This window comes from Oreochromis aureus, linkage group 3 (genome assembly GCF_013358895.1).
Source record: "Oreochromis aureus strain Israel breed Guangdong linkage group 3, ZZ_aureus, whole genome shotgun sequence".
Taxonomy (NCBI): domain Eukaryota; kingdom Metazoa; phylum Chordata; class Actinopteri; order Cichliformes; family Cichlidae; genus Oreochromis; species Oreochromis aureus.
Window position 1 is genome coordinate 124,078,866 of NC_052944.1, and position 24,252 is coordinate 124,103,117.

Here is a 24,252-nt window from a genome sequence, read left to right on the forward strand (position 1 = left end):
TCCCATTCGCTTGCGGGATCCCCAGGTACTTGTAACTGTCCTCTATGTCTGCAATGTTGCCTTCTGGTAGTTCAATCCCCTCAGTTCTGACTACCTTCCCTCTCTTTGTTACCATCCGACTACACTTCTCCAGTCCGAATGACATTCCAATGTCATTGCTGTATAGCCTGGTAGTGTGTATCAGTGAATCGATGTCTCGTTCACTCATGGCATACAGCTTGATGTCATCCATGTACAGGAGGTGGCTGACAACCGCTCCGTTCCGTAGTCGGTATCCGTAGCCAGTCTTGTTAATGATCTCACTGAGGGGGTTCAGGCCTATGCAGAACAGCAGTGGGGACAGAGCATCTCCTTGGTAGATCCCGACTTGTGCTATGGGCTTGGAGTTGGCCTCTAGTGTTGTACGCCACATCCCCATTGAGTTCCTGATGAAGGCTCTTAGGGTCCTGTTGATCTTGTACAATTCTAGGCATTCCAGTATCCAGCTGTGGGGCATTGAGTCATAGGCCTTCTTGTAATCAATCCAGGCTGTGCACAGGTTGGTCAGTCTGGTCTTGCAGTCTCGGCTGACTGTTCTGTCTACCAGTAGCTGGTGTTTTGCGCCTCTGGTATTCTTGCCAATCCCTTTCTGTGCCCCGCTCATGTATTGACCCATGTGCCTGTTCATCTTAGCCGATATGATGCCTGACAGGAGCTTCCATGTAGTACTGAGGCAGGGGATCAGGACCGTCCAACCTTCGGTTAGCCATTCCGGGTGTCTCTTGTTAACTAGCAGCTGGTTCATTTGTGCTGCCAGACGCTCGTGGAGTGCAGTCAGCTTCTTCAGCCAGTAGGCGTTGTTACGGGTTCGAAATTGAGGACGAGAGTAAAACAATGATGGTCCAGAAGAGGTCAATCAAACAATTGATTTTAATGAATGCACGCAGCGTGGAGAGGTGCAAACTGCAAAACAGTTGTACATCTCTGCCCAAAATACACTCTAGATTGCTTTTATAACATCAGGGTATTGTAACGCCCCTTCTTGCGTTTACAAGCACATAATTTGCATGTACAGAACATTCATGTATTTTAAGAATTAAATGCAAACACAGAAGTTCCTCCTTGTGGCATACTCTTCCAAATATGGTGATGATCTAAGGCCTTTGAGGTCACCATGGACTGGACATCCTTCCGTCACCTGTAACTAAGCAAACTCAAATACCACAAGAAGCTGAATACATTCAGGCCTTTGCTCAGCTACTATTTTACTGTAACAATATACTCAGCATATGAGTTATGATACATATATATTTAACTCAATCATTTTAAAGTAGTTATAACTGCACCTGTAATAAACATGTTAATATTTGATTAGGATAACCCCTATAATATAAATTATAACATAATGCCAGCAACTTCAATAAATGCTTGGATGAAATGATAATTAATGCAATGACAAAGATGATGGTTATATAAAATAATCCCTATAATTCTACAATTCCCTCTCTTGACGTCTCTTCCAGAGACGTCACTACACTATTCCCAGGTCCACTACCTTCGCTCTGACCCTCTCTAGCCGCCCCCTGACTCAGCAAATCAGACAACCTCATGTCCTCTAGATGGTCCAGCAATAAAACACCAGCTCCCACTTGAAAACACTTCATGCTTAAGTGGTCTCTGCTCCTTTTCTGGGTCCCTCTCTAGTGGAAATCTTCTCCTGTAAGGGATAGAAAACAAACAACCTTTCTCTGCTATACCTTACTAACTTACTGTGTTCATCTCAGGTTCCTGTCATTATTCAAAGTTGGTTCACAATATCATATCAGGCAAAATCACAAACCCTACTGCTACGTCTACTTTGTTAAGCTCTTCAGCTAGACTCTGTACCGGTTTGCCAATCTGTGTGTACATGTCTCTACACTTTTAATGTCTAAATGCACATCTGGATGTATGTGCACTTGTATGTCTATCTGCATCTATGAGTCAGTGGTTTGTCAGATATAAGGCGTTAATGTGAGAAATGTTTCCTGACTATTAACTCCTGATACTCAAGGAACTTTCCTGTTTGCCGAACTTCCTAGGTTTGGCCTTTTACACTTTTACTAAAGAAATTATAACAGAGCCCAAAAAGATTTTTATTTTGCTCCTGTGCTTGACAGGTTAAGGGAAGTTGTTTTTTGTTTTGTTTTGAAATTCTTCCCTTCTGTGTGTGTGTCTACATAGGTAAGCATATTATAATCAACATAACATCCCTGATTTGCAAATTATTTTCTGCCCCCGCTGCAGGGCAACATCCTACATCATTTGTGGTGAGTCTATGTTGGCTAGTTTAATACAGATATGTAACAGTTTCTTGATTCCATGGCCCACTCATAGTTGCGCAGTGTCAATGTACGTGGAGAGTTCAATACACATTTCTTGGCTAATTATTTTCCCAATAAAAGTGAAATCACACATTGCATTTGATTTCACTTATATATTATCATGTTCTGGGCTCTATCCATTATATTAACTTTCTTCAATCTCAATACTCTTTATGTGTGTGAGCAACGCTTTTAGTTTTATTAAACACAACCCCAGTAAAATACACACCATCCCCATGTCAGCCTGACTCTCCGCTAAAAAGCACACTTCAAAGTTTTCTATCTGGATTTACGCCTCTTTTGGCCTCAAGCATATACATAACATGCAAAGGTTACTGTTAATGCCCGTTAGACAAGTTTCCATTATCTACAACATTTTGTTTCAGCCGGCTCACCCTCACACATTTCCTGTTCACTTATTGCATATTTATCTTTAACACCATTTACCTCAGTAGTTGCTAAGCAGAAACAAAGCAACCTGTGGTCCACCATTACCCTGTAAAATAAACCCCTGTCATGTTCTACAGTTATCATGAAATACTTATCATAATCAACAACAGTCACACAAATATAATAAACATAAACTGCATTTCTTCCCTTAAAACACAGATTGAAGTCGTCCTTGACCCTGGCTCTGCAGTCAGTCATTAGCCACTCATTAGTAAACAGGAAATGTCACTCGAAATAAGTCACAGGCATCTCATTTGCATAGACACAGACACACTCTCAAAATAACCAGCCTGCTGCAGTGCCCGTGGCAGACAGAGCCTATATACAAACATAGAAATTATAACACAGAGACGTCTGATAAATTAAATAATATTTACAAGGCCTTAAATTGCACAACCTACATAATTTAGACAAAATTTGAATTAACCCTCCAAGGGACAAACTCCAAGTTTTTGATAATCAATGACCCAGTATCAGGTCCAACCTGTGTCTGGTCTAATTGCTAAAGTTCCTAAGTAAATTTAAAAGCGTCCAACGCCCAAGGTCCAACCTTTATTACCCAAACAAAGTGCAAACACCGTTCCAAACGGTCAACTGATCCAATCAGTAGCTATTTTGGACCGTCCTCAGTTGTCCACGATTGCCAATCGAACTATCCCGTCCAACGGAAGATCCTGGTCGTCACCAGGAAATTGGGAGCGTCACCTCCGAACAATGCACTTTCTTAGAACTTCCCACAGTTCCGTTCTAGAAAAATTTGCATGTATTTTAAAGACATCCTACGAAACCACAAAACCGACTGTATTGATGTCCAAGCCCAGCTTTATATTCAATTATGACTGTATTACCATACACAGTTTCCAAATTACCTATAATCCTAAATTCAGTAGTCCAACTACTTTAAATTCTCTTTCCTTAGCAGTCCAACTGCATTTAAATCCTCGTAGCAGTCCAACTGCTTTTCCTTTAATCAGTACTGTCACTTAACCTTACATTATCATTACTTCAACTTCAATTCTCATGAGATTTTCACCAAAATCAAAACAGACCTTTACCAGTAATTTTCAGTGAGTAGACTTTCAATTTTGTCAGAACCAATTCAGCACTGTTTGGAAATAATTCAACAGGTAGTGCCTTACCTTTGAATAAGCCGGCTTATGTCCACTCACTTCGACCACTGACTCGTGTCTGCCTGTTTGAGCACCTTGGACCCTCTCAGTCTCAACCTCCACCTTTTCTCCCTCAACCCTCGGCCAATGCACCAAATGTTATGGGTTCGAAATTGAGGACGAGAGTAAAACAATGATGGTCCAGAAGAGGTCAATCAAACAATTGATTTTAATGAATGCACGCAGCGTGGAGAGGTGCAAACTGCAAAACAGTTGTACATCTCTGCCCAAAATACACTCTAGATTGCTTTTATAACATCAGGGTATTGTAACGCCCCTTCTTGCGTTTACAAGCACATAATTTGCATGTACAGAACATTCATGTATTTTAAGAATTAAATGCAAACACAGAAGTTCCTCCTTGTGGCATACTCTTCCAAATATGGTGATGATCTAAGGCCTTTGAGGTCACCATGGACTGGACATCCTTCCGTCACCTGTAACTAAGCAAACTCAAATACCACAAGAAGCTGAATACATTCAGGCCTTTGCTCAGCTACTATTTTACTGTAACAATATACTCAGCATATGAGTTATGATACATATATATTTAACTCAATCATTTTAAAGTAGTTATAACTGCACCTGTAATAAACATGTTAATATTTGATTAGGATAACCCCTATAATATAAATTATAACATAATGCCAGCAACTTCAATAAATGCTTGGATGAAATGATAATTAATGCAATGACAAAGATGATGGTTATATAAAATAATCCCTATAATTCTACAGCGTGAACCATGTCGGGGCCTGGTGCTGTCCAATTCTTCATACTGGAGACCCTTTCTTGGATGTCTGCCACTGTGATGGTAGACATCCAAGACATCCAAGGTGGCTATGGTCTGCCCTCAGATCCACTAGCCACTGAGCATTGCCGTTATGGGTTGTGTCTTTCTCCCATATGCTCTTCCAGTATTGCTCCGTCTCCAGCCTTGGTGGTGCTGTTCTGTTATTATTGTTCCCTTGCCACTGAGAGTACACCTTTGCTGGTTCTGTGGAGAACAGCTGGTTTATTCTCCTGCCTTCTATCTCTCTGGTATACCTCCTCAAGCGGCTGGCCAAGGCTCAGGTATGGACAGCTTGTTGTATTTCTTATGCACCTTCTTTGTTGCGCCTTTCTGCAACTCCGTTAGTTGGCTAACCTCCCTTCGTGCTACTTTGATCTTGCCCTCTAGCCTCCTTCTCCATGGAGGGGAAATCGACCGCGCATTTGGAGTAGAGATGGACCGATCCGATATTACGTATCGGTATCGGTCCGATACTCACCTAAATTACTGGATCGGATATCGTCGAGAAATAAAAAATGTAATCCGATCCATTAAATATCAAAAAAACACCTCACAAAACTTGCGACACGGCGTAACTCGGCTCATAACCGTAGCACGTCGGAGCATCACGTGATAGAGCGGCTGTGTGTATTTGTAGCCTCGCTACCAAACCAGCATTTCATCTCCAAGAAAGTTATGTGTGTAAGTTCATCTCTGAATGTTTGTAAAGCATACCCACGTTAAGCTTAACAACCGATATATGGAGCGACTGCCTCTCTCTCTCTCTCTCTCTCCCTCTCCTGCTGCTACTTCAATCGTGAAACTGCTTAATGATCAGCTGATCGGCTTTTCTGTCGCGAGTCCGTCTCTCTTCTTTGTTTTTGGCCCACTTTGCACCAGAAAGAGGAAACCAGCGGCTGAACAACAGCAGCACGTTTAAACTTGATAAGCTGTTGTTAGAATTTATTTAATATTACTTTCTACACCAGGATCCTTTTCTACCTAGCTGACGGCTGATAACTGTGCAGGGGCAGATCTAGCAAAGTTTAGCCAGGGGGGCCGATAGGGCATGAACAGGGAAAAGGGGGCACAAAGACATACTTTTCTTTCTTATTCTCATTTAAAATGTCCAGCTTTTAATAAATAACTATCTGAATCTTACACCCAAAGTTTTAATCTGATGTAAAATGTATAGAAGTCCATTACTGAATATAGTAACTGTTAAGTCTAATATACCCTAGTAAGCTAGTACTTTTTCCTTTGGGAAGGTACCATCTGTGAATTCTGCAATTCTGTTGAAGAAAGATGTTGAATCTATTTAATTATTCTTGAAAAATAATTTATTTCTGTGCATTTTTTTTTTTTACCCTGCATCAAATTAAAGTTGATTACATCGATTAAGCATCATGATGGATGCGTGGGGGGTGGTTCCGTATTTTTTCTTTTACTGGGAGTTTGCAACCCTATTAGTTAGGTTGCTTAATATTTCTGCTAAGTACTCTTTAAAATACCAGAATAGGGAGGATGGAGTAGGTTTACGTTTATTAGATTGATCAGTGTTGCTGAACTATGAAATATTATGGGTGCAGTGTATTTTTTACATACAGGTATAACCGAATAGCTTTAGTGTTGTTGTTTATTTAAACTTGAGTATGAACTTATACAAAATGCAGCAAGATATAAAAAAAAACAGTTTTATTGATTAAAAAACACACTATATTGGATTAATATCGGTATCGGCAGATATCCAAATTTATGATATCGGTATCGGTATCGGACATAAAAAAGTGGTATCGTGCCATCTCTAATTTGGAGTACGCATTTGAAGTACACTTTGAATTGGGACAGCCGTCGTCGTGTGGTGGTGACAAAATCGCACTCAAAATGCGTAGTTCAAGCGTGCAGACCCTGAATTAGGACACAGCCCATGAGCTGCTCGCTGCCTCAGACCTTCTGGCCTGGCCTCATTAGTGCTCCCAAAGACTCGTTTAGTCACTAATGGTAATCCGGCCTTTGAGCTCCACACATCATGACTGGAATTCCCAGCCTGAGGGTCCCAGAAGATTTGAAAACCAGAACAAATTGCTGGACATCAGGTAGAAACAAGAACGAGATGGCAGCTTTAAATCCTCAGAGGAAAAGCAGGGAAGTGAAAACAGGTGAGGGTGCTGTGTGTAGTGAAGTAGATTCTGGGTTAGGATGTTACATGATGTCCATAAACGCACCACTGACATCCACACCTTCCCAGCTGACAATTACCCGGCTATAAGTAACAGCTGCGCTTCACTACTGAGAGAAGGCATTTGGCAGTTGTGGCAATCCATGGTGGCTGCGAGCATTAGGCAGTCAAACACTGCTTATCTCTTAAGGAAAAGCTACTTAGAATTGCCCTTTAGAGAGTGGTAAGTGTAACCTTTGTGTTTATCATACTGTGGCATAGTAGGGTGGACTCTGACTACTGTTTCCCTCTCTTGTTGCAGGTGTGCATTATACTGCTGCTGTCTTGTCAGATGCCGTTTTGTTTGTTATGCACTACTTTTATAACGTATAGTGATTTGGGATGTGTTGGTTTTATGTAGATCTTTTATTGATTGTTTAACATTTTATCTTTTCTTTTATTGCTTTAGTGGAGGTGCGGCCGCTTGTTCAGAGGCTAGGCACGTGAGGTGGAATCCCCTCCCCGATGCATGCGAGTGTACACACTGGGCATAGGCAGATTGCACCATTTAGAGTTTAGTGTGAGTGAGGTTTGCTGTGAAATCACACGGGTGAGTAATTGGTGGCACCCTTGGGCACTCCTCCCTGTAGGTTGCCTCCTCAAGTGGCCGGTCTCCACCATTTTGTTTAGTTGCTTCTTTTAACATATTGTGCTTGTTTTAGGGTAGCATTGTGGTAGGGAGTATGTCGTTTTAATCATTGTTTGGTAATAAAGTGTTTTAATTAATTATTTTACTCTCTCACCCCTGCTACCCTAGGTGGTTTTTGATCTTAGTCATGTTTTAGTAGTTCCTCTTAATAAACTTTTGAATTATAAACTAACTTTGTCTCACCTCTGCCTTTAAATAACGAGTCTGTGGGCTTTGGTAGCCAATGCAATCTTCTCATTGGCTAGAGAAATCTTTCCTGGGGTTTTAGCGCCCTTCCCCAGGTGGCGTTGTCACTACTTCAGTAACCGTCTCCGGTTATCTCATATTCGCGACACCACAATCTGGCGTTATCGACAGGATATTTTCAGGCAGAGATCTGTTACATGTTGTTTTGTTTTTGGGGGGTTAAAACTGTTTGGTTTGTTTGGTTATTGTAGTGCAGCGGCAAGACAGCAGCAGTGGCAGCGTCGGGACGGACTTCTGGTTTTTATAAAGTGATATTTAAATACTCTGGTTTATTATGGAGGAAGAGCTCACACAGCTACGGGACTTGGTAGCTCAGCTGCAAGCAGAAAATCGGCGGATGCGGCAAGAGCGAGGATCGGAACAACCTGGCACCAGTGCTGCTGCTACAGGTTCATCCACCCATGGGCATTCTGCTGTTTCAGCTCCCGCGACTGAGAGACTGATTTATATTCCTCGGGAGAGGAAGTGCCCATGGTTCAACGGTAAGACTGGTATAGGTATTGCCGAATGGGTGGAAGAGGTGCAGGCCTGTTTGAGGGTACGACATCTTTCACCAGCCGACCAAGCCCTTTTCATCTATGATCATCTAGAAGGCGAGCCCAGAGAAGAGATTAAATATCGGCTTCCAGAGGAGAAAGACGATCCCGAAAAGATTTTGACTATTTTACAGGAACTGTATGGATGTACTAAGTCATATGTTTCTCTGCAGGAAGAGTTCTTTTCAAGACGACAGCAGGAGGGAGAAACATTGCAAGAGTTTTCGCATGCTCTTATGTGCCTCATGGACAGAGTTGGGAAACAGTCCCCTCATGTTCTGCTGAACAAAGATGTGTTGCTTAGAGACCAATTTGTTGAAAATGTGCTTGATTGTTTCTTACGCAGAGAATTAAAACAGTATGTCCGCAGCCACCCTACTGCCACCTTGATGGATGTTCGTCATGAGGCTATATTATGGGAGCGTGGAGGTATGCCAGGGGGCGGGAGGGATAGAAGTTACTCGGTTCCCCCGGCGCTAGGCTTCCAACACACTGTCCAGGAGGTCCCTTTTAGAGGTAGTCCGGCAGGTATTGCATCCTATGCCTCTGAAATACGGGAGTTAAAAGAGATTCTTAAAAGTCAGCAAGAACAGTTGAATCAGCTCGCAAAGAGTCTTGCTGCTTTGAATAGTGCTTTGACACCATATCCTGCCTCACGTAATAAGGCTGTCATTTGCAGACGGTGCCAGAAGGTTGGGCATTTTGCCAGGGAGTGCCCTGGTGAGCCCACAGTCATGCCTGTGCAGTCAGCTGGTACAGCAACGCAAGCCAGGTTGAGTAATGTCGTTTGTTCTTCCATGCAGGAAAACTTCCACCCCCTGAACCATTGAGCCGAGATTCAGGTGGGGGCATCCTAGGCTCAGAGTTTGTACTACCTGACCCGTTGCCGCAGGTTACTGGTAGGAAACCAGTAACCCCCGCTGTCAAAACCATCACTTCACCCCTCTCTGGGTACGCATTGTCTGACCTTCGTATGTTGCAGGAGACTGACCCCGTGATCCGGGAGTTTCTGCCCTTTTGGAGGCGGAGGCGGGGCCCTGACGCTAAGGAGCGTGGTCGCACTTCAAGGCTGGCCCTCGGGTTGGTCAGGCAATGGAGTAGGCTAGTGGGGCGGAATGGGGTGTTATATCGGAAGGTCTGTCATCCAAGGAGAGGAGAGACACTGCAGGTATTGCTGCCCAAGTCCCTTCAGGGTCAAGTTTTGCAACATGTGTGCCAGGAGCATGGTCATCAGGGTGTTCGGAGCACGGTAGATGTGGTTTCTCAATGGTGCTACTGGGTAGGGATGTATAGAGACGTCCAACGGTGGTGCCAGGAGTGTGAGCGATGCCAGTCGGCTCAAGATGCACCAACCCAACCGAAGCAAATCCCTGTAGCTGATTGGCGTAAGACGCGCCACGACCAGCAAGCTAAGGATGCTCCCCTGCGAGAAGGTCAGCTGGTTTATCTGAAGAAAGTTGAGCTCAGAGGTTGTGATAAAATTAAGGGTGCTTCGAGTTCAGTGGTGTATAAAGTGCTTAAGGCCCCTGACCAAAATGGGTCCGTGTATACTACTACCCCTGTAGAAGAACCGATGCAAGATGGCGAGTGGGATTTATTGGTCTCGGGACCTACTCCAGCCCCAAGCAATTGTCAACCAAGACCAGAGAATCCTAGCCCTCGTAGACCAGACGAGCTAGAACCCTCAATGTCCTCCGCGGGGTCGGCCTGCCCTGACCAGCTGCCAGTTATGGCTGGTGTTCATAACGATATAGCCCCTTTCCGCAGGACTAATCGTGGTAATGCTGGGATGCACCCAAATCCGCACCATTTGCCCCAGCCAGCAGGAAGTAGAGCAATAGAGGCCGTGAACTCACAGGCACCTGTGCTTAATACAGTTACCCTGTTTAGACCTTGGCAGTGAGTGTCAATCGTCGGGACGACGATTCAAATCCCGGGGGTAGATTGTAGTGAAGTAGATTCTGGGTTAGGATGTTACATGATGTCCATAAACGCACCACTGACATCCACACCTTCCCAGCTGACAATTACCCGGCTATAAGAAACAGCTGCGCTTCACTACTGAGAGAAGGCATTTGGCAGTTGTGGCAATCCATGGTGGCTGCAAGCATTAGGCAGCCAAACACTGCTTATCTCTTAAGGAAAAGCTACTTAGAATTGCCCTTTAGAGAGTGGTAAGTGTAACCTTTGTGTTTATCATACTGTGGCATAGTAGGGTGGACTCTGACTACTGTTTCCCTCTCTTGTTGCAGGTGTGCATTATACTGCTGCTGTCTTGTCAGATGCCGTTTTGTTTGTTATGCACTACTTTTATAATGTATAGTGATTTGGGATGTGTTGGTTTTATGTAGATCTTTTATTGATTGTTTAACATTTTATCTTTTCTTTTATTGCTTTAGTGGAGGTGCGGCCGCTTGTTCAGAGGCTAGGCACGTGAGGTGGAATCCCCTCCCCGATGCATGCGAGTGTACACACCGGGCATAGGCAGATTGCACCATTTAGTGTGAGTGAGGTTTGCTGTGAAATCACACGGGTGAGTAATTGGTGGCACCCTTGGGCACTCCTCCCTGTAGGTTGCCTCCTCAAGTGGCCGGTCTCCACCATTTTGTTTAGTTGCTTCTTTTAACATATTGTGCTTGTTTTAGGGTAGCATTGTGGTAGGGAGTATGTCGTTTTAATCATTGTTTGGTAATAAAGTGTTTTAATTAATTATTTTACTCTCTCACCCCTGCTACCCTAGGTGGTTTTTGATCTTAGTTATTTTTTAGTAGTTCCTCTTAATAAACTTTTGAATTATAAACTAACTTTGTCTCACCTCTGCCTTTAAATAACGAGTCTGTGGGCTTTGGTAGCCAATGCAATCTTCTCATTGGCTAGAGAAATCTTTCCTGGGGTTTTAGCGCTCTCCCCCAGGTGGCGTTGTCACTACTTCAGTAACCGTCTCCGGTTATCTCATATTCGCGACACCACATGTGGGAGTCAGGTGACTGAGAGCAGGAGGAGAGTCTGAGGACACCTAGTGGCTGGATGAGCAGTGACTGCAGGTTGAGCAAAACAACACAGATAGACAGACAGAGGACCAAGGCGTAGGTTTGGCATGGACGGAAGGGACATGTCCCCACCAATATCCAGCGATTATTGAATTGTCCCCACCAATAATTTGATCTGTTCGAGTAAAGAAAAACAAACCCGATAGAAAGAAAACACAATCTGTCAATGTCTCATTCACCCAGCGGTGCAGAAAGAGTTAAATTACGTTCTCTACTGGAGTCCTACCTCATGTGACAAATATGGCCAATGTGATTGGCTGTGCCTTTCAGGGAGCTCTGTTTAGTTTTAGCAGCAGTGTCACTACCCAATCCGTACCGGAAACCCGATCGGTACCCCGCATGCGCGAAAGGCTTCTACTTCCGGTCGAAGCATTTTACGATAGTTACGGGTCAGAGTATCTGTTAAGATGTTAAGAATAATAAGTATATCTTAAAATGTTTGCAATAATGAAGCATTTCAGTACAATGTACACAAACGAAAAATCAAAAGATCGTTACGGATCAGGACTCCCTGATCCTTACTGCGCATGTGCAAAGTCGGACCGTACAAATCGGGTCTACCCGATCCGTACCGCGCATGTGCAGATGTTTTCTTCTTCTTCTGTTCATTTAATGGCAGTTTACTCCCCAGTGTACGAGGATACTGCCACCTGCTGATCGAGGGAATGAACCCTATTATAAACTGAATTAGCGTCATTTCAAATGCATGTTAAATTTGATTTAGCGATAGTCAAGTGTGTTTATGCTTGTCTGTGAGGAGAGGATTGTTGGAATAGCGGTGATGATGTCCGCTATCACTGTCAATTGTCAGTAAACACTTAATATGGCTGATGAATCTTCACGTGACACATTGCTAAGTCAATATTATTAAGTCTGTAATTAGGTGCCATTCTTATTATTTTACGGAGCTTTTGTTCAATCGGGGGACGCTCTCTGTTGAGGAGAAAAGCAGGAATTTGTTTGGATACGGATTATCCACTATTCTGCCCTCACTAGGGTGTGAAGCTGGTTTCTAGCTTGGCAGATAGCTAACAGGTCCACAATAAACATCCAGGAGTCAGCGGATACGTTTTAAATGTTTACTGTTGAAACACTGTAAAACTGGTACAGAAACAAAAATAAAATATTACATTTCTGCTGTAATTGCATTTTCTTTACAACATCAAACATTAAGCCATGCACTACAATGTATATAACACATAAACACATGCTTATCCAAACCCTTTCACTGGTTATAAGGCCCACGCGTTTAGCGATTAGCTTAATGCTAACGTTACATGGGAAATCCCATAGACGGGCTAACGTGTTAGCATCGCAGCAGTTTTTCACACACAAAGGAAAGTTTCTCACACAAAACTCTAAACTGCTACACAAAACTATCGCGGGAAAGCTTACACAACAGATAGCAACTACTTACAGGCATGTGCTCTCTCAGGCTCAGCAAGAAAAAGTGAACAAAAAGTGGAACAAACAACCGTTTGGCTAAAGGACTGTTTTTCACTGGTGAGGTACTACGCAAGTCTGCTGGTACAAAAAACACACCCAAATTATCATGCCTGCCTTAAAGGGGCAGCACATCCACTGTTTAAATGTCCCGGGCAGTCGAAAAGGAGGCAGAGCTGTTGAGAAATGCTAGGAGCTAACTGGGCGCTAAATGTATCATATTGAATGTCGCGATGTTGGCAAAGAGAGGAAGTGACGTAAGATTTGCGCATGCGGGGTACCGATCGGGTTTCCGGTATGGATTGGGTAGCGACAAGCAGAAAGTATTTTTCAAAGAAACCTGTAATTCACTTGAAGTCAAATTCACTCATAAAATGTGTCCGTCATAATAACTTTACAGGCTATGCTAGGCTTTGGCCCACGTCAGTCTAAAATTGTATGTAACCATGAATAACGTGTTTTGGAAACTAACTGCACAACATGCAGCACTATTAGTTCTGTCAGTCTCAGAGTAGCATTTCTAATTTTGATTGAAACTGTCAGAGAAAACGGCAGCCTTGAGCAAGCCAGGATATTAGTTTACAGAGGCTGTTAGAATTATATATCTAACGTTAAAATGTTGGTGACACAATAATTTCATCCTAATGGCACTGACATGTTCAGAGGGTTAGTTTTTGAGACAAAATATCATGAGGTTGTCATGATTTTGCAAATATTCCACCTTGTAGTGCAGTTTGCACAAATTGTTTTAAAAATGCACTCACCCTACAAACATTACTGATGAGTCAAGATCTGCACAAATTGACAGAAACACTGAAGCAGCTCCACATTTTATTCTTATTGTCATGTATGTCCTATTTGTCAGGCGACAGAAGAACCAACACAAAGCTCAGAGAGTGATGGTGATACAAAATCACAGGTGAAATTGGATGATGGCTTGGTGGTTCATGACTGTATTTGAAGCACATGTGTGACTGCATGTATTTTTCTCACTGTTATTTATCAGGTGACAGAGGCAGCTCTGCCATGTTGTAGCTCAGACAGAGGTGAAGAGGCGAGGTCACAGGTGACTGACTGATGTTTTGGCGCTATAGATTAACTAGTATTTACTATCATGACAATTGTTAGGCTGCTGATGCAAATTGATTCATTAGTGTATATTTGACAAAGAATCTGAATTAACATGTCTCACTTTTTATATGGCACAAATCAATGTGTTATTTTATCAAGTGGCAATATGTCCTAGTGCAGTAAGAGGGGAAGAGCCAAAGGTGAGGCACATCAAGCACAGAATAATAATTTTAATCTGAGGATAAAACACATGTACTGAGGCTGAAAGAAGCTTCAGTGCTCTCAGAAGACTAAAAGGATGGCTAAGGTCAACAATGACTCAAATGAGATTAAACAATGCTGCTGTATGCCATGTCTATCAGGGGAGACTGGACAGTATAGATGTAAAACAAATATGCCAGCAGTTTATCTCAGTTAATGAGGGGAGAAGGCATGTGGCATTGGCTGCTTCACATAGTGAGTTGTTGTGTGGGGCACCAGTAGTTCATGTCTGTTGCTGTAACAGTAGTTCATGTTTAGAATAAAACATCCCAGCTCACAGATTTGATCGGGGCAATAGTGCCTAAAATGTTGCATAATTTTGCTGAGAGATCTTTTACTTTGTGGTAATCTTAGATGAGTAGTTTTATGGTCATTCAGTGTTCCCTTAGTACTAATGTGTAAGAGATGTTGGTGGTTGGTTAAGTCCTTAAAGTCATATTCTTTTATTGTTATGACTCTATTTTATTTTTGTATGATAACTGATTTATATGGAATATGGCTGAAGTAAACTAAAGTCTTAAATACTTATATAATTTAACATTATATAATTGACATATAAAACTGTGAATTGTAATTTTAAATGGTTTAAAAGCATGTAGAATAGCATATGTAGGCAAGTATATTTCTCCTTTTTTTTTTTTATCAAGAAGCAAAGACAAAAGGGGGGTGGGGGGAGAAACAAGGCAGGGTTCGGTGGTTGAATTATCCGTCCCCACCAATGCTAAAACCAAATCTACGCCCTTGCAGAGGACAGAGATCAGCACTTCCAGATGGGGAACTGACCAACAACAAACCCTAACTCTCCTGTGACTCTGAGAGCAGCCTAATGCTGAGAATTATGATGGAGTCTGTCCTCTGACTACATTTACCTGCTTTGTCTCTGCTGTGCTTCCTGTTTCACACCAACATTTCCTCCCACTTCATGTCAGCAGTAGACATCCCTTTGACGAGCTGCTCTCAAATGATTAATTACATGCATATTCTGTTGTCTTATGATAACGCTGAAACTGAAAGATCAGCAGCATCATGTCATGGTTCCATCGTTGTCTGTTGACATTTGGATTTGTTAATGAGCTGAATCATGTTACTCTGCTGAAAGCTATGATCTTTAAATTCACTTATCAACTAAACTGGAAACATCAGAATAATAATTTTATTCATGCTGCAGTCGTGATCAGCTGATCAGGCCTGTGATAAAAACACTGTTTCCTGTTTTTTTTTTTTCTTTCCCTCTTAAGAAATATGTGGGTATCAGCAAAAACTGCCGAGCAGTCAGTGGAAGTGTCACATGAACACTAACCACAGTGAACCAGACTACTTCAAACTTCTACATCACTCAGGTTTTACTAACAGCCAATTTGGTCAGCAATGCTCAGACAACATGATGTACAAACACTCAAAGAGGCAAACATGCTGCTGTTGTTGGTAGGTTTCCTTGGGGTAAAGGTCGACTCCTGTAGTTCACAAATCCTGGTTATACAGCTTTGAAATAATTAACAACAACAATAATGTGAAAACAGGGTAAAGTTTCTTGGACTGACAGGCTTTTGTTTGTAGTCACTGGTAAAATTTTTAAACGGATACTCTTGAAACATTTTTGGTGACATCAGCTGGTTGTTGTTTGTACAGTGTCATGTGTTGCTCTCATAGACCTAAAATATTACGATCAGCTGTCACTGGCTTTTTGACAACCATTATTAGTTTGTTTGTTAATATAAGCTTTATTAAGCCTTAATAACATTTAAATAGGTCAGTGAGCACAAAACCTTTTTTTTAAAGCTCTGAACATCTTTTTTTTCTATTTCTAACATTTCAACATGAGTTTAAGGAGGTTTTATTTTTTATGACACACAACAATGAACTTGAATGACATACTGTTCTTAATCCAAAGGACTTAAGGTGATGTGTGCCCAACCTTTGCAGCTGTAACAGCTTCAACCCCTCTAGAAAGGACTTCTACAAGATTTGGAGTGTTTATGGAAATGTTTTTAAACACTCTTACAGAAGAGCAAGTGTGAGATCAAACAATGACGTTGGATGAAGAGTCCTGGCTCACAGTCTCCACTCTAATTCTTCCACACCAAACTCTTTCCTCCGTGTCTCTATGGACTTTCTTTACTGGTGCACAATCATGTTGGAACAGGAAGCGGCTCCGTTTGAACTTTACCCTCATGCTCTTAGTTTTGCTCTTTGGCTCATTTTCTGTGAGGCCCCCGTACTGCAGACGACCCTGTCCGACACACAGCCCTGAGTCCTCACATACTGTGGTCGGTCGGTGAGGTAGTCCAGAATCCAGGTAGTGAGGTGATGGTCCACTCCTGAGTTCTCCAGCTTGTCCTTCAGAACCGAGGGAAGAATAGTGTTGAAGGCACTGGAGAAATCAAACAACATGATTCTCACAGTGCTCCCAGCGGTCTCCAGGTGAGCAAGGGAACGATGTAGGAGGTGAATGACAGCATCATCCGCTCCAATGCCAGGCTGATAGGCAAACTGAAGTGGGTCCAATGATGAGCTCACCAGGTGCCGAAACTGAGCCGGGACCAGCCGCTCCAGGGTCTTCATCAGGTGGGATGTCAGAGCCACCGGCCTGTAGCTGTTGAGGTCCTTGGGACTCTCCCCAGCCTCAGGTTGAAAGAGTAGACTTTATCACAATACATGTCTTTCTGAAAGTGCTGTAACTAAGTTTAAGAACATAATCCACCCACTGTTATCATCTTCAATGCCCTGTACCAACATAGAGCAGGGCAGCTATCTGAACGCTACTCCAACAGAGGTCGATTATCTTGTTAATAATTTTACCTCCTCACTACGTACGACTCTGGATACTGTAGCTCCTGTGAAAACTAAGGTCTCAAATCAGAAGTACCTGACTCCGTGGTATAATTCTCAAACATGTAGCCTAAAGCAGATAACTCGTAAGCTGGAGAGGAAATGGCGTGTCACAAATTTAGAGGATCATCATTTAGCCTGGAGAAATAGTTTGCTGATTTATAAGAAAGCCCTCCGCAAAGCCAGAACATCTTACTATTCGTCACTGATTGAAGAAAATAAGAACAACCCCAGGTTTCTCTTCAGCACTGTAGCCAGGCTGACAAAAAGTCAGAGCTCTGTTGAGCCAACAATCCCTTTAACGTTAACTAGTAATGACTTCATGAACTTCTTCACAAATAAAATTTTTATCATTAGAGAAAAAATTACCAATAATCATCCCACAGATGTAATATTATCTACAGCTACTTTTAGTACCATTGATGTTAAGCTAGACTCTTTTTCTCCAATTGATCTTTCTGAGTTAACTTCAATAATTAATTCCTCCAAACCATCAACGTGTCTTTTAGACCCCATTCCTACAAAACTGCTCAAAGAAGTCCTGCCATTAATTAATTCTTCAATCTTAAATATGATCAACCTATCTCTAATAATCGGCTATGTACCACAGGCCTTCAAGCCTGCTGTAGTTAAACCTTTACTCAAAAAGCATCTCTAGACCCAGCTGTCTTAGCTAATTATAGGCCAATCTCCAACCTTCCTTTCATATCAAAAATCCTTGAAAGAGTAGTTGTCAAACAGCTAACAGATCATCTGCAGAGGAATGGCTTATTTGAAGAGTTTCAGTCAGGTTTCTGCTGTGTCTACATCAGCTTACTTCTCACTCCTTACCGATCCTTGTTGCTTGTCACGTGCTTCATGATGTTGTGATGTGGACATTTATGTGCTCTCTGCGCAGAGGAGTTTTTTTTGTTTTCTTTTCTCATGCTGTCCTCCCATTGGAGCCCAGCATGAGTAGAGGTCTCTGTTTTTTCCCCTTCCTCCACTTGGCAATTGTATTGTACATTTTAGTGTTTTTCTATAATACTACCGGTCTCAGACCTGTCTCCCCATTTGATGTCTGTGTTGTGTATGTACGGTCGCTGCAGGGCAACTTGCATGTGACGAATAAAGGCTTTCTTGACTTGACTTCTTGAAAAAACCTCCAACAAACATTTCAAATGTTTCTAAACTCCAGACTCCATTTCTGCTTTTGTTTCATCCAAACTTCCTTATAAACGGCTCTGTGTTTTTCCTTCCTGCTTAAAGTTTCACTTCTCTTTCCTGAACTCAGTGTCAGATGATCGTCTCGCATAAACAGCAGAAATCTCTGGCTTTATAGTTCACAGTAACAAGCTCACGGCTGGATCAGTTGGAAACAGAGCAGCAGCAGGTTTGAATTCGTTTTTTAACTCGGACATTAGAGGCACCTTGTTTGTTAAAAGTTTAGACTTAGACTTTCTCCTTATCTTCTTTTCGATGGTCAGGGTGGTAAAAAATTCCCTCATGATGTAATTTTATCTCAATTTGAATTCATATTTTCAAAAAAAAAAGCTTTAACAGTGTTATCATTTCAAAAATAAGTGCTGTACAAACAGAGTGAGCATTTCTGAGGCCTTGGAGAGAAAAGAGGAGCACAAACACCGACTCTGAGCTAAACCTACACAAACATTTCATTTGGTTTTTCTTCACAGAGAAAAACACTCTTCCTGCTGCTGATGTTTCACAATTAAAACCTTGATGTGAAATTTTGAGAATTTTATGCTTTAACCTCCGAGCCTTACTTTAATGTAAATGTCAGTCTATAGTTTTCTACACAGGTACATGCAGGTAGTTAGTCTCAAACACAGTGAGTTATAAATATTTCTACAGCAGCTCTGAGAACTTCTTTGATCAATTAACAGTTTTAAAAATCCTTGATCCTAATCACCATCCTTATCCTGTTCACAATGTCAATAAAGTTTGTTTGAAAAGGAAAACAGAGTGCAGCTTTCAGCCTGCAGTCTACAGTCGTGGCCAAAATTTTTGAGAATCACATAAATATTTGAAATTGTAAAAGTTGCTGCCTAAGTTTTTATAATAGCAATTTGCCTATACTTCAGAACATTATGAAGAGTGATCAGATGAATTGCATAGTCCTTCTTTGCCATGAAAATGCACTTAATCCCCAAAAAAACCTTTCCACTGCATTTCATTGCTGTCATTCAAGGACCTGCTGAGACCATTTCAGTAATCGTCTCGTTAACTCAGATGAGAATGTTGACAAGCACAAGGCTGGAGGTCATTATGTCAGGCTGATTGGGTTAGAATGGCAGACCTGACATGTTAAAAGGAGGGTGATGATTGTTCTTCCATTGTTAACCATGGTGCAACAGTAAAGCATCCTGAGACCATTCATGTGTGGGGTTGCTTCTCATCCAAGGGAGTGGGCTCACTCACAATTTTGCCCAAAAACACAGCCATGAATAAAGAATGGTAACAAAACACCCTCCAACAGCAACTTCTCCCAACAATCCAACAACAGTTTGGTGAAGAACAATGCATTTTCCAGCACGATGGAGCACCGTGCCATAAGGCAAAAGTGATAACTAAGTTGCTCAGGGATCAAAAGGTTGAAATTTTGGGTCCATGGCCTGGAAACTCACCAGATCTTAATCGCATTGAGAACTTGTGGTCAATCCTCAAGAGGCGGGTGGACAAACAAAACCCCACTAATTCTGACAAACTCCTAGAAGTGATTATGAAAGAATGGGTTGCTATCAGTCAGGATTTGGCCCAGAAGTTGAATGAGAGCATGCCCAGTCGAAATGCAGAGGTCCTGAAAAAGAAGGGCCAACACTGCAAATACTGACTCTTTGCATAAATGTCATGTAATTGTCGATAAAAGCCTTTGAAACGTATGAAGTGCTTGTAATTATATTTCAGTACATCACAGAAACAACTGGCACAAAGATCTAAAAGCAGTTTAGCAGCAAACTTTGTGAAAACTAATATTTGTGTCATTCTCAAAACTTTTGGCCAGGACTGTACAGTGAATGGATTGTGTGTGCTTCATGGCTCAATCTAGTGGACTGATAGTAGAAGTAGAGGATGGCAGCTTTCTCTGCCTCACACTGCTGTCTGACTGCATTCAGCTGACACTGAGATGAAGCAGGAAAGAAGCAGCTGATGTGCACATGAATGATTTGTGTTTCCTCTGCAGGTGAAGGTAGAAAGTGTGTGTGAGCTGAATTGAGCAGCATGGATCAGTGTGAGGACAGAGAGGAGGGAGTCCCTCCCTCTAAAAGCACTCTGTGTGGGGAACATGAGAGCCAGACCAAAGCTCAGAGGTGAGATGACCATCTCTAACTGTCCATGACTCTTCTCCATGTCACAGCTCAGCACTCACATCACTGCTCCATCATTATTCACAGGAACCCACCTGGACCTCCACCCAGCTCTGTGTCCTTACAGAGTGACTGGTCTGAAGGTCGCCTCATTGATTTTAAAGTTCAGCCTGTGTGTGCTGCAGAGAGGTGAGCTGTTAGTAACACAAACTCTTTGATTTAACTGCACCAAAGATCCCAATCGGACGGCCAACTCATCCTCCCAGCCTTTCAACCCCGACAGCTAACAGAAAACGGGGGTGTAACAAGACCCCAAAACTCCCTCCATCCGTTCATATGTAGTTTACTGCGTGCTGTTCTAAATTGCATTTAAACACGGGAGGGCCTGGTGCTTCCTGCCAGAGAGCAGCAGGTGTCAATACGGCCCCTTCCTAACTCTCAATGTCTACATACATTTAAAATTGAGAGGTGGGTGCCGATGCCAGAGGTGAGGTTGGATACACAGACAGTCCTCTGGACACCGCATAGCATGCCCACCCCAAGGCCCTATATGTATGTGTTATGAGAGTGTGAGTAATGTGGATGTCTAGGTTCTGGAACAAAATTGAGGCACAGGTGGCCAGAGGGCGATCAATAACAATTTAAAAAAAATACAATTTGCAGATTACAATTCAGAGTGAATTTATGGATTTACATTTATGCATTAAATTATAGTACAATATTCATTATTCAGACTTCAGTTGTGGTTCATGCAATAAGTGAGACATCCATCCCAGAACTTTAAAATTCAGTAAAATGATTTCAAAACTACATAAAGACTGATAAAACAGCCAGTGTTAAGACTATAAAACTGTCCTAATATGTTCTCTAGTAAGCATTCTGGTTGCAGAATTCTAAATAATTTTTAAATATTATAACATTTATAACACACTCTGGTAAATCACACAGCAGTGCAGAGCTGTAGTCGAGCCTGGGCTTTCATTTCTTTGATAGACTCAGAGTAAGAAAGTTACAGATGGAAAGATAGTTCTTGAGACACAGAAATATGTCTCAAGAAACATCATCTTGAAGCAGTTTTAGGATCAGATCAAACCAAACAATTTATACAAGAGGTGAAACAAACTTTCTGAAAATAATTTACACAGATGCCAGGTTGATTTCTTTGGTGACACTTACCATATGACACTAGACATACAAAACATTTAAATTTACCAGTCTTCTCTGACATGGTGTTTTCTAGCATGCGTTGACCTCCATTTAACCCCATCAGTCACACCAGCGATATTTTAATTCGTTTTGTCACTAATTCTGAAATAATATGCGAAACCTGAAGTTGTAATCTCAATCAAAGACCAATCCCAGGAATCTTGGTTCATGGCTTGGGTGAGCTCAGGGGAGAGCTTTAGACCCTAGATTTTTGTCAAAAACTCCCCTGAATTTGTGATCTTGAGTGATTAGTTTAAAAAAAACAAAACTAATTTGAGTATTAATATCTAAAATTGATTTAAAACTTGTGTTTCAAAGTATTTAATTGCATTGCTGTTAACAGTGTGCTTTAAAAAGATTTTCACATGACAGAACAAGGAAACAAAAATTGCTGGTCAGATTTTATTCTGGGGGTTTGGATGGAGAGCATGATTTAAGCTGTGTGTTGCTGTTGTTAAGATAATAAGAGCATTGGCGAGAATAGAGGAAACTAGTAACTTGTCTTAGTGTTGTAACGTGAGGGTTCACTAGATGGTTTGGAATCTCTCTGAATTATTAGGAACAGCAAGACTTCGGGGATGGGGTGCCCTCGGCCTCTCGGCCCGGGGCTCGGTCACTCAGGCACAGCTGGCTGCCGGCGGAGCTCACGGGCACGTCACTGCAACCCCCCCTGGCTTCTGCTCCGCGGCTGCTGAGTGACCCCTCATCTGGGGCTCTCCTCAGCTCTTTCTGGGATAGTGACGCAGCTGCCCCTCTGTTGGTCTTCCTTGGTCTCTTGTGTTCTGGGGGCCTCTGGACGTCTGGAGTTTTGATCTCCTCCATACCTGCTTCATGCCCTGGAGGTCGGGGCAGTGGCCCCCCACACCCTCTAGCAGATCATTACATGAAGGAACCTTTTAAAAACAAGCACGTTCATGCTCACAGGTGTACACACGGGTGATCACACACACAAACTACACCCTTTTGGGGTCCTACCTCAAAGCACACTGTGCGCTGTCGATCTCACGTGCTGCACCATAATGTTTAATATTTAGTATTTACTGTCATATTCCCATATATCATTGTGATCTTGTTTATTACTCTTGTCTTCTTCTGCTTGCTTTCTTTTTTTTTCTTTCTCAACAGGTGATCCAGGTGATTGATATGTATTTTTTTTGTCTGCTTATTCTGTTGGTTTTGTTTTTGCCCTTTTTCCCGTCCCTCTTCTCAGGTTTTTTTTTTTCTTTCCTCTTTCTTTCTCCCCTTTCTTTCCACCAGTCAAGTCTGTCCCGTATTCAGCAAGTGAAAATAAAATAAACAATAAAAGGTGAATCAAATGGACCATTACGGCAAGGCTGGGATGGTCCATCTGGTAAAGTAAATCCATTGGGCATCTTTCTTCGCCTTTAGACAATAATTCTGATGGCAAAAGAGCCAAACGGGACAGGTTAAAAAAAAAAGGAACAGCAAGATGGAGAAGGATAACTTTTTAGCAGCCTCTTTACTCTCAGGACACTAGTGATGTGCGGATCGATACTGAAATATTGATTCCTCCGATACCAGCTATTTATGTTCTAGAATCGATTCTCACATTAAAATATCGATATTTTAATAATTTAGGGTAAAATTGTAGTTTATCATTAACAGGAACACAGTGGAAAGAAACTATATAATTCCGATTGGAAGGAACTACTTCCTCTTCTGCCTTTCATAGTCATATGTGAAATACGGCTGTATAAATGTGTCACAGCCCCTGGCGTGCACACTCACAACAATGGCTGAGCGTAATTGGAGTCATGTGCGATACATGTGGCAAGACAGTGAGGTGTTGTGGCAGCATCACTAACCTTGTCAAACACCTCAGAGTAAATCACATCACTGAATATGACGAGCGTATGTTGAGGTGAAATGAAGAGGAGGAGAGGGACAGGTGCTGCTAGGGCGAGACAGATGTCTCTCACGGAGTCCTTTAGTGCTGCAGGCAGGCAAGGTGTTCGAATAGTGCAAAACGTCAGTTTTTTTAATTTCTATATGATGAATTCTGCATTATTAAGTGATGAGAACAAGTAATCTGAAGTCCTGTACTCATTATGACGCTATAATTTGAGATATAATAAAAGATTAAAGTTTTTGTATCGTCGATACCACCATGAATTTTACTTGGTATTGGATTGGAAAGGAAAACAGTGGTATCGCACATCACTACAGGACACACCAACAACAACCACCACTTCCTGTGTACCACCCTCATGAATACTTTACTGGCCTCTCAGAAGCCAGGAAAGCTTATGCTCAGATCAAAACTGGGAAAACAACTAGGTAGATATAACAAGATAAGATAAGATAAGATGGCCTTTATTAGTCCCACAGGTGGGAAATTTGTTTTGTTACAGCAAAAGTGCAAAGTTATGTAGCAGAAATTAGAAAACACTGGAATGCAATAAAATACAATAAAATAAAATAAAATACTATATACAATAGAATAAAAATAGAATAGAAACAAATACTTATTACTGCTTTGAACATGCATGTGTAAACATGCAAATATCAAAACACGTAACCACCAAATAGCTACATAACTAGCTCTATAACCCTTGTAAACACCTCTTTGTATATCAAATAAGATTTAAATTTACTTCTACACTTTACAGTGTCATAAACCACAGAGAAGCTTCTGAAAGCCAGGTGGGAGTGAGTTTTGTAGGACATCGAGGACCAACAGGTAG